The following is a 12673-nucleotide window of genomic DNA, read 5'->3' as shown; positions in this document are numbered from 1 at the left end:
AGAGTAGATCAGTCTGAGGTTCATCGATACTTCCAGCAAGTTTGGTCTTGGACGTTTCCAGACCATCGAGGAGAAGAGAAACTTAATGGGTCCATTGAAGAAGTATGCTGTGAAGACCAAGAGTACTGCCTTATGTCGTACTTGCAGCTTTCAATCAATCAATCATCAAATCAATGAACAAAGGAAAGAATGAAGGAAAGAACAAACAAACAAAGGAAAGAACAAATCAACAAACAAACAAATGAATGAATGAATGTACAAACAATGAACTTGTACATATGTAGAATAGATGAGTCAGACAGTCACCATTTTTGCCCCAAAAATAATTGGATAAAATTAAAATATATATTAAACAGCAGCTTTATAGTTTTACATTGTTTTTCATAAAAAAAATCATTTAATTCAATAAGGGTTCACTGCACTGCAATATATACTTCAATAACTATTACTTTATTACTGTTGCACTCTTAGTTACATGACAATTTGATCTGCAGCTTTACTGGCAGAAAAATACCTCAGATGCAGTATTTCAAGGAGAATCAACTAACTCCAGAATGAAGAGTACTTTTTGGTTTTCTCAGTTAATCCAGGTTACAAGCCTAATTTTACAAACTTACAGCTTCAAAAATAAGCTAACAGATTGACAAAACTATTTTGAACAGTAACGGGCTCCGTAAAGCTATAAAAGTAAAAGTTTGTTTGTAATGGGGGGATTAGGTTGGAAAAACTCACATTTGACGAGTTTTGGATAACATATATTAAAGAGGCATGTGAGCAAAACCACCAAACTTTCATAGGCAAGCTTGACAAATCCCTAACTTAGGAATAATACAAAAGCCACTTAGTAAGAATTCTTATGCCACTAAGAAAGAATTCTTATGCCACTAAGAAAGAATTCTTATGCCACTAAGAAAGAATTCTTAAATCACTTAGAAAGAATTCTTATGCCACTTAGAAAGAACTCTTATGCCACTTAGAAAGAAGCCACTTAGAATTCTTTTCTTATGCCACTTAGAAACAATTCTTAAATCACTTAGAAAGAATTCTTATGCCACTCATTAGAAAGAATTCTTTTGCCAAAGTGTCATATTAATTTTCATGTGGCAGATTCAAATACTCCATTAAACAAATTGAGCAGCCAAAGGTTTAAAAGCAATCTATATAATACAAATACTATTTCATTGTTATCAAAAGTGTTACGTTTTAGTTAACTTTGCTAAACATTTTTCTATAGTTTATTTTATATTAAAGTTAATCAAAATAGAATATTAATTTGAAAAAACTCTGACCATGATTTTATATAAACATGTAAGTGAAAAAAAATAACATAAATATAAAATTTCTTTTATAAAAGATGATAAAAGAACAGGCATACAAAATCAAGTAGTTTTTCAAAAGTCATAATAAACTCCTACTTGTCAAACTGTAATATTTTATTTTTGTTGTTCACACATCTTATAGAGAGATATTTGAAGTTGATTTTTACGACAATATATCATATCAATAGCATAATCTGTCACCTAATTCAAACATTATACTAAAATGAAATAACTGTGACGTAACGGCCATTCCTGTAGTTTGGTGAAATTTTGAAATTTTTGTAAAAAGCAATTTTACACATTTTCCCTTTGTATTTAGAAAATTTTGTGGTTTTGACAGGACACAACATTCTGAGATTGATTTTATTTTGAAGTTTGAAGAGCAAAGGAAATTTTCACTATTGAAGGTATAATAATTCTATTATTTAACAATTGTATAGATCATTGGTATTTTATGGATGTAGAATTGTAGATTGTTGTTTGTTTGATGGTTTGATGTTGATTGTTTTATGTGGCACATAACACTGTTACAGTAATATGAGGACTTTCCAGCATAACTTGCCAAGGATTGAGATATTATATGCCCCTCCGTGCATTATTTCAGCATACATGTGAACTCCCCCACTTTTAGCGGGAGGCTCCCACTTTCTGCAGCCATATTTTCAAAGATTTTTCATGAAATAACAGGTATTTTCACAAATTAAAGAAATCTTCCTCCTTTTGATATCAGAACTTTCTTGTTTATTTTAATATAGCAAATTCTAAAATCTCCCTCTTTTTGAAGAAAAATCTCCCACTTATCATCGAAAAACGTTCTTTGTTGTTGCTTCCTAACATGAGGATCCATACTTTTAGGATCTTGAACACATACCAAATTGAGGGGCAAGTGGATTCAAGTCAACAACCTTAACTTATACTCCGCCAAGGATGCTCCCGTTATATTTGAAGTATTTTTATGATATAGACTTACACTGGAATCAATAATATTTAGGGTTTTCCCAGTAAATCTGGGGGTAAAGTTTCAAAAGTAAGTGCAACATGTTGGCTAATCCATTGTGAACTCACAATGAAGCTATAAATTATATTTCTTCTGTAATTGAAGGTAAAGTTCTGTTTGTACCTGAGCAAATTTTTGTTCCAGTAACATCATTCCATTGATCATGCTTACTTTAAAATAAAATTTCATTAATTATGAAAAATTTATTTCTCGTAAGAATTATTTTTTCTACAGCAAATCAAAGAGAGATATTGATTTGTTTGTATAGTATCAAAATCCAAATTAATAAACTAAATAAAGGTAGAGTTTGTTTTTGTAATATATCTGTGTTGACCATGTCATATAAAGGTGAATGGAAAACACTTATTTCTTGCTTTGATTCAAGATCAAATTAATAATAATAATTTTGTTACGATTTTAATAGAAAAGGAAAATAATGTTGTTTTTAGGATTTTCGCACAAATTGCAATTTAGAAGTATAAAATAATATCTTATAATTTATAATAAAGATTAGTCATATAAAAGGCAAGTAAACTTTATATATATGATAAAATTACTTTTTTGTTAAGGATTTTATACAAATTGCAATTTAGAAGTAAAAAAATAATACATTTATATTTACAAGAGTTCTGTTTCTTTTTACAGGTAAGTACATTTTTATTTCATAAAACAGTTTTTTTTTTGGACTTAATAAAATTGAATTCTTTTCACAAGGGTTTGATAAAAATTGCAATTTTGCCATAACTTTTGATCATCATAAAGATTTTAGTCTTTCAAAAAGGTAAGTCTGTGTAAGGTACTTAAACAGCTTTATAAACTCTTTGTTTTGATTCTAAATATTCTAAATATTTTTTTTATACTTTTTTGTACCAACCTCATCAAATTCTATAGTCTATTTTTTTTTTTAATCTATGAAAGTATTTTTTCTAAACCTTTATGTCATGTGTTATGAATTTCCATCAAGATATACTTATTCACACTTTTAAAATTACAGGATGAGTTTAAGTAAGTTTATAATTCAAACCTTTAAGTTACTCATTCAAAACCCTGAGGTTACTTATTCAAATTTTAAGCATATCATTCAAATTAAAGTTACTAAATATTCAAAATCTTGAGGTATCTTGTTCAAACAGTCTTGTAATTATTTTTAAACCTTAAAGTTACTTATTCAAACCATAAAGTAACTTATTCAAAACATGATGTTACTTATTCAAACCATTAAGTTACCTATTGAAACCTTAAAGTTACTTATTCAAACCCCATGTTACTTATTCAATCCATGAAGTTACTTATTCAAACCATTAAGTTACTAATTGAAACCATAAAGTTACTTATTCAAACCATTAAGTTACTAATTGAAACCATAAAGTTACTTATTCAAACCACTTAGATACTTATTCAAGCCATAAAGTTACTTATTCAAACCACTTAGATACTTATTCAAGCCATAAAGTTACTTATTGAAACCTTAAAGTTACTTATTCAAACCCCATGTTACTTATTCAAACCACTAAGTTACTTATTCAAACCATAAAGTTACTTATTCAAACCTTGAAATTACTAATTCTATTCTTTAAGTGACTGATTCAAACATGTCAGGTAACTTTTTCAAAGCTTTATTAAAGATACATTTTATGTACTTATTCAAACCTTATAGTAACTTTATTACACCTTGGAGTACACACAAATAATTTGAGACAGACATAATGATTGTGATTATATTAGTCACAATTTTTTTTCTTTTGTATTAGACCTATTTTACATTTGTTTTTATCCTTGGTTAGTAAAAAGTCTACTGTCAACAAGATATTTACATTTTAAAATTTATATAACCACTTGTTTTCTGTTTTGTTTAAATATTTCTTCTCCAAAAATATAATTTTTCAAATAGTTTGTTAATCTGATTCTCATACATTATGCCAATTTCAATGATACACCTTTTGGTCATATTTAGGCTATATTTTTAGTCCATCTGTCTTTTCTAGATAACGTAATTAACAATATCTACACCAGTGACATGCTACAAGTTCCATAAATCATAAAACAACTGCAGGAAACAAAATTAATGACTTACAAGACTCAATAAATTGTTAGTGATCAGTTACTGTTGTCACAGAGAAATTTCACTGTCCTCACCCAAGGATCAAACCTGAGCGCCCCCTGCATTATGTGGGTAATAAATCCACCATGCTATTCCTATAGAGCTAAGCTGGTAGACAAAAAACATAATATAAAACCAGGAAAGTAGCCTGGGTTCCAGTCTGTCGATTTTTTATGTGCTTCTGTTCGGCAAATCGACAGCCTGGGGAAATACAATTTTCGATCGAAGCGCCACCTAGTATACACCCCGAAAATTACGGGTGTTATCAAAGAACGATAACTCATGCAACAACAAACTAGTTTCTAAAAATAGAAACGGAATTTCCACGAAGTGACCCGAAGCTCAACGAACAGTTACGGAGCCTCGCTTTCAAAACACCATTTCCGATTAAAAACTAACACTCGTTGACAAAGTTTATTGCATGATAAGTGAATCTGATCAACAGGTGTGATTAGTTAAAGTAGATAAAGTGCGTGAGCATCAGATATTTGTGCTGGACTCAATTTATAATGGTAAATGGCGTCAATTTTTCAACATTTATCATCTTCGCCTCGATTTCGATTTAGTCATGTTATTTGTTGGTCACGTGCTAATCGGTCTATTAATAGGATTATCATTAGTCGATAATTACATGGGAAACCCCGCAGGTTTCCCCAGGCGTTGATACTATCAAAACCAGAGATGTTGTGCTATCTATGACGATCTAGTATGAAATAGCGCGTAAGTTATGAATAAATAAAAAAATATCAACGCCTGAATCCCAGGCTACCAGGAAAGTTAAATGGGCAGTATTCAATTTTAAATTTAAATACCATTTAATATAATAATCTTTCTATATTGAAAATGAAATTTTAGGACCAGTCTGATACTTCCAGCATCTCAGCATCTGATTGGTTGTTTATTAAAGCATTATTTGAAATTGACCAATGATATTGTAGCTTTTATAGACTGGACTACAAATTTCAAATTTTTATAAAAGTCTGGATCATTTGTCTTCACTGTTATCTTAAACCAGTCTGTAAAACATGCATCTCATCAAATATAAGATGTTTGATCATGCTCATAGATAAACATTCAAGTAGCAAATACAAATCGTTTACCCATTAATGGATTTACTTTTGATTTTTGCATTTCCTTATATACATAAACTATTCAAACAAAGTTATCAAGTTTTACCTTAGATTCATATAAACGGATACATTAAGTAAATTTAAACAAGAATTAACTATCAGAAAATGTACAAATGAGTGAATAAAACATCAGTGGCAGTTTTAATTATTTACGAATTAATTTTTGAACCAGTCAAGTTCAAAAACCTAAACAAAATAAATGCAAAGATTTTTAAAAGTCCCTAAAATAACATAATTAAAGAAGCATGCCCAAAGATTCATGTAGAATTATTTTTATGAAAATCTAAAAATATGTTTTAGTCTTATTAATGACTTTGTCAAATGTGCATATAAAGTTATTTATTAAACTTATAAACCTATAACAATAATCAACATTAGAATTAAATCTGTTAAGTGTCAAAATATGGTGAACAAGGAACTTAATCGCAAAACTGTAGTAACTTTTATAAAATAAAGGACTTACAACAGTTTTGCAGTCAACCCTTGATATATAATTCACTTCATTAATAGACATATAATGTTAATATATCAATAAAAAAAAGAAATATGGCTTGTTAGTTAAAATAAGATGGGGAATCAAATTGACCACTTTCCTAATTTATCCTGAGGTTTCCTTATTGTTTAATATGTATTTTATGGACAGCAAATATCATTATTTACCTAAATTCCTTTGATTTGACAATTGTGTGAAACGATTAATTTGACAATAACATAGTTAACATTTAGAAAAGCTTGAAAGCTGCTTTAAACCTAGTTAGGGTTTAAGATAGATTATATCTTGATTACAATCCATTATATTAATGTGACTGAGATTTTACTGCCTTGCAAATTTGCTTCATCAAGTAACATCTTCAGCAATTTTAAAATTTTAATACAGATTTTCAAAGATTGTTCAGCCAAACTTTTAAAAGTTAACCTCAACCGAAAGAATGGGATGAGCCTGAGGGTGGCGGGTGGTGGGCATTTTCAGGTGAGAAGGGCGGGGTAATTATTTCATCATTATACAATACGTAATTAAGTATTCAGAAAATGAATAAAAGTATTAATTTATTTAGCATGGCCTAAATATAATAAATTCACACACCTGGTTGCAGGATCCTTGAAGTTACCTGGAGACCTAAAACTGTCTCAAAATGTATTGTATCATTCTATAAAGCCTGGATTTACAGAGAGATTAACCTATGACAGTCTACCTATCAATTTCACTAAATATCTTGTGATAAATTACTTTATAGGTATATACTTTGAGATAAACGAACCTTTTGAAACCAGAGCATCTAAATCATCTATTCTAGATGCTCAATTTAAGCCATTTAGTACCATATAAGTATATTTGTGGATAACATCAAGTTAAATAGGTTTTAAAAAAGTGATTTTTACTAAGACCTGATATATCTGCAGGAAAGTAAGATATGTGAATTTAGACTTAGATCTGATTTCCATCTGGGTTCTGGTAAGTGTACATTCAATCTGGATTCTGGGAATTGTATATTCCATCTGGATTCTGGTAATTGTATATTCCATCTGGATTCTTGTAATTGTACATTCCATCTGTATTCTGGTAATTGTGTATTCCATCTGGATTCTGGTAATTGTGTATTCCATCTGGATTCTGGTAATTGTGTATTCCATCTGGATTCTGGGGAAATTGTGTATTCCATCTGGATTCTGGTAATTGTATATTCCATCTGTATTCTGGTAAGTGTACATCCCATCTGGATTCTGGTAATTGTATATTCCATCTGTATTCTGGTAAGTGTACATTCCATCTGGATTCTGGTAATTGTATATTCCATCTGTATTCTGGTAATTGTATATTCCATCTGGATTCTGGTAAGTGAACAAATATTCCATCTGGATTCTGGGAATTGTATATTCCATCTGGATTCTGGTAATTGTACATTCCATCTGGATTCTGGTAAATGTACATTTTATCTGGATTCTGGTAAATGTACTATTCATCTGGATTCTGGTAAGTGTACATTCCACCTGGATATTCCATCTGGATTCTGGTAAATGTCAATTCCATCTGGATTCTTGCAAGTGTGTAGGGATAATCTAGGCAATTTTTCTGACCAAATATTTTGTTTATTTCTTATTGACTTTTATCATTTGAAATGAAAATCTGCAACTGTTATTACAAAAATTAAATATCTATACATTTTAAAACAGATTATTTTTCTTGTTTCACAATGTCATGCCTTTTAAATGTTAAGATTTTTATTAATGAATTCCTTTACATTAAGGGATATTTACTCTTGAACTATTTTTGCATGAAAATTATAGCCAGTTACTTCCCCTGTTGGATTCTCTGCTATGTTATTCAATAAAATTTTCATCTACAATGGAGTGAATTTTTGAACACTACATGATATTACGAATATTAATAGTTGCTTCACTCCTAGCCTCAACAGAATCTACCAGTGTGACCAGTGTGACCAGTGTAGACCAAGATAACCCATGGTCTGCACTGTTTGCTATTCAGTCAGTGCATAATTTGAAATATTCCCTAAAAATGATGAATGGTGTTGCCCAGACAACAAAGATGGACAATTCCATTTAAGGTATTTGGGGAGGTAAAGCTTTAAAAATATCACAATATAAACATACCTTCAATATCCTTATTTTATGTTGTTTTTCATTTCATATTTCAGTAGAAAAATTAATAAAAATTAATTGTAACAATTGTAGAAATAACACTTTAAACACTGGGAAGATACAAAAAAGACATGCCAAAGTTATAAAAATTAATTAGATTTGTCAAAACATGTGCACAAATATTACACAAAACTGATACAGGATTTTTTTCTTTGTATAAAATTGGGAACAATTGAGCTATTCCCAAATAGGACTGGGAATATCATCTGTGTCTAATGCTTATGCAAATTGGGAATTTTCAAGACTGTAATAGGATGATGTCATAGATTAATTTTGAATATTAAAACTGCATTGTCCATGATTATCTGTTGATAAAAACAGCTTATTCATTAACAACAATAATACCACCTTCAGGTTCAAGTGTTTTAATCAGGAAGTTTTGTCCCAGATTTGGGAAAAAAATAAATCTGCACTCGGAAAAAATGGTCCAATATTTGAAATGAGGCTATCAACCCCCAACCAACAAAAAGAACAAAAAAGGGCTTTCTTTACCACTCAAAATCAAAGTACAGACATATAGTTCTTGTATGGAGACTTGAAAGGTTCTTTTAAGTCAATGAACAGCTCTGAATTGCTAGTTTACAATATATTAAAATGTTACATTCGCGTGCCAAATCTCAAGAACCTATCACAGGGATAAAACTTGAACTTATGTGAAATGCACGTCAATGCAAATCCATTTTAAGCTGATTTTCTTAAGTGGTTTTTAATTCAATGTTTAAGAATACAGGTAATTCAAAAACACAATGTTTATTTGGATTACAAAATGAAGGTCATGTTTTTAAAATTGGATATTTTGGCATGGGTCTCAGACAGTTAACCTGTTGATGTTGAGGTTTGTATAAGACATAGAAAGATCACATGCAAGTCCTTATACAGTAAAAACCCTTCATTAAAGACCACCAACAGGACTTAACCTAAGTGGTCTTTATTGCATGGTGGTCTCATTTTACTATTAGTAATATTATTACTACAGCTTAAATATTTCATAACAATTGCCCATCATGTGATTTTTAAACAATGTGTTTTATGGTACACCCTTCAAATTCCATTCTTTAAAAAACTTGGTCTTAAGAATGAAATTCGCTCCCAGAGGCTGGTCTTAAGTTGGGTTTCTTCTCACCAGCCTGTACATCTATGCAATCTGAACAAGCTCTATTCTGTTGGCTGCCAAACTTAGAAATATTCATCTTGATATCCCAACAATTGATAATGGACAGTTCCAAAATTGGTAGCTGGACAAGTTCATTTAAGAAATTCAGTGGTTTAAGGGATAACTAGATGAGAACATCTGTTTTACAGTTCATCTGCCATCAATTGGTTCACCACATTAAATTCAAACCAGTTTAAGACATCAAAGTCACTATGGGCCTTTTAAAAAAATCAATTTATTAATTCAGGTCACTTTGATTTATTTAAATAACTTGAGTACTCTTCGACCAAATTAAATTTTGGACACATATTCAATGATTACTATAATTGATGTAAATCTTGCCTGACTATAATAGAAATTCCCAGGCGTGCCAGAATATTGTATATCTCAATATGACTATTATAGCATTGCTTTGACCCATGCTGATATCAAATATCATAATTGCACAAGAAAGCCTTTCCTTATAATACAAATTATGTACCGTAGTTAAACCAATGAGCACATTATATTGCTACATGAATTTAATTATACTGAATAAAATTGTCAGTGACAGTAATTGCCCCCCATGATTGGAGTTTAGCTCAAGAAATCATACAGCCACACCAATCAAGGGAGACAATTATTACCAAGGATTTCTTGACCTAATTATGCCTTCAATTCCAATCAAGGGAGACAATCATTGCCACTGACTTCCTGACCTAAACATGGCTGCCACTCCAATCAAGGGAGATAATTATTGCCAAGGATTTCTTGACCTAATTATGCCTGCAATTCCAATCAAGGGAGACAATCATTGCCACTAACTTCCTGACCTAAACATGGCTGCCACTCCAATCAAGGGAGATAATTATTGCCAAGGATTTCTTGACCTAATTATGCTTGCAATTCCAATCAAGGGAGACAATTATTGCCACTTATTTCCTGACCTAAACATGGCTGCCACTTCAATCAAGGGAGACAATTATTGCCACTGATTTCCTGACCTAAATATGGCTGCCACTTCAATCAAGGGGGGCAAATATTGCCACTGATTTCCTGACCTAAACATGGCTGCCACTTCAATCAAAGGGAGATAATTATTGCCAAGGATTTCTTGACCTAATTATGCCTGCAATACCAATCAAGGGGGACAACTAATTGCCTATCATTTCTTGACCAAAACAAACAATGTAGCCATTAGTTTCATCAACAGAGACAATTATTACAAATCGTTTCTTGTTTGCATGGAAGACAATTATTGCCAATGATTTCCTGATCTAAAAACAACTTACAATAAAATAAAGGAGGACAATTATTGCTAATCATATTTTGACCTAAACATGGCTACCAGGTTAAATGAAGGGGGGCAGCTATAACCAATTATTTCTTGACCTGGTACAAACGTTTTCTGTTCTTTTACCTTGACCTTCATCAATACTTTGTTTAATAAAGGGAGACAATCACAAAGAAAAAAAAATAATTTCAGAATAATCTAAGACACAATGTTTGTATAATACAACCATAAACACTGAATTATACAAAACTGTACAAGGAAAAAACCTCCATTACTATATTAATAGTCAGATGAAAAAAAAACATGATACTCAGAAACTCAACACCATACAGTCATTTGAGAAAAAAGCAAGCAAATTCTGTATTGTAAGTATAAATGTTGCCATGGAAACTGGATTCGTGTTTTCTGAGCTTCTATTATTCCACAATATTACAAATAATGGACATAACACCTTGAATTGAGTTGTCAAGAACTATCCCTTGTTATACCGAGTGATATATTGTACAATGGTCATACTTACAGGAGTGGTGTCAATTCAATCAAACAAATTTTTCTTACATTTATATAAGTTGTTATGTCTACATTCAGAGTCAATGGTCCTTTTTTATTTTTTGTTTTTCTTGATTATGAACTTTTTTCAGATGAATTTGTTAAAGGGACTATCCAGAGGTCCAAATGCCTAAAACATAAAATTTGAAATTTTAGTTTTTAGAATACTTGAATGTTTCCTGCAAATAATGGCTGAATCAGTTGTATTTTATCAACATATTTCAAGCACATAAAATGCAAAGTTATACTTTCACATATTTAATGTATCATTCATGTGAAAGTTACCAAATAAGCCTTTGTCACAACAGTATGGAGTCAAGCTAGACATCTGACCTTGCTCTTTAACTACAAGTTGGTAGCTCAATTTTTGCATTTCGGATACAGAAAACCCTTGAAACTTTGAATGGACTGTAGTAGAAAAATGCCATTAAAATCAGTTTAACAAACTGCAGATTTAAAGTTTTAAAAACAATATGAAGATTTTTACTTTTATAAAACAATCTGCAAATTTACAATTTCATAAAAAAATCTGCAAATTTACACTTTTTTTTATAAAACAATCTGCAGATTTACAATTTCATAAAAAAATCTGCAAATTGACACTTTTTTATAAAATAATCTGCATATTTACAATTTTATAAAACAATCTGCAAATTTACAATTTTATAAAACAATCTGCAAATTTACACTTTTTTATAAAACAGTCTGCAAATTTACAATGTTATAAAACAATCTGCAGATTTACACTTTCATAAAAAGTCTGCATTAAAAAACCAATAATGCAGATCTAAAGTTTTTAAAACAATCTGTGTATTTTAAGTTTAACAATAAACTTAAAAACAATCTGCAGATTTTTAAGTTACTAAAAAAACACACAAAACAATCTGCAGATTTTTAATTACAATTTGCAGATTAATCTAAATTAAATAGGATGAGCATGGTACCAGTTTTGTGATATCTTGTAGACAATAAAAGAGGCCAACGTGGATTAAATAACAACCAGGCAAGTGCCAAAAACACGTCAAAACAAATATGAGATTTCTTGTCCAATTGTTTCAAAGTATGGGGTAAAGGGTATCAATTTATCAATTTATATCTCACCTTGAATGGGAATAGTAGCTTTAATAGTAATTTGATTTACTTTAAACCACAATCAGTCACAGTCACGTTAAACGTTTACATTTGTCTAAATTAAAATGACTGCGGCCGTTCACAGCTTAATTTTTCTTTTTTTATATTGAAATTCCTTTTAGTTTGAATGGACTGTTCCAAATTAAATATAGGGCAAGTCCATTTCAGAAAATAAGGTGGTTAATATTTAAGATCCTGATGTTGTATAAAACCCAAAAAATACCCCAAAGGAAATCAATTTTAAAGAAAAAAAGATTTTGAGTTTGTTCCCGGGATTATAAAACTAAAAAATTAAAAATTTTTCCCAAATTTCCCCCCAAAATCTTAAATTAATGAAAAAAAACAACCTAACAGTTGTTTTT

The sequence above is a fragment of the Ruditapes philippinarum genome, unplaced genomic scaffold (assembly GCF_026571515.1).
Source record: "Ruditapes philippinarum isolate M1 unplaced genomic scaffold, ASM2657151v2 ctg3880_1_1_1_1, whole genome shotgun sequence".
Taxonomy (NCBI): domain Eukaryota; kingdom Metazoa; phylum Mollusca; class Bivalvia; order Venerida; family Veneridae; genus Ruditapes; species Ruditapes philippinarum.
The sequence above is the reverse complement of the archived record's forward strand: the minus strand, read 5'-3'. Positions refer to the sequence as shown.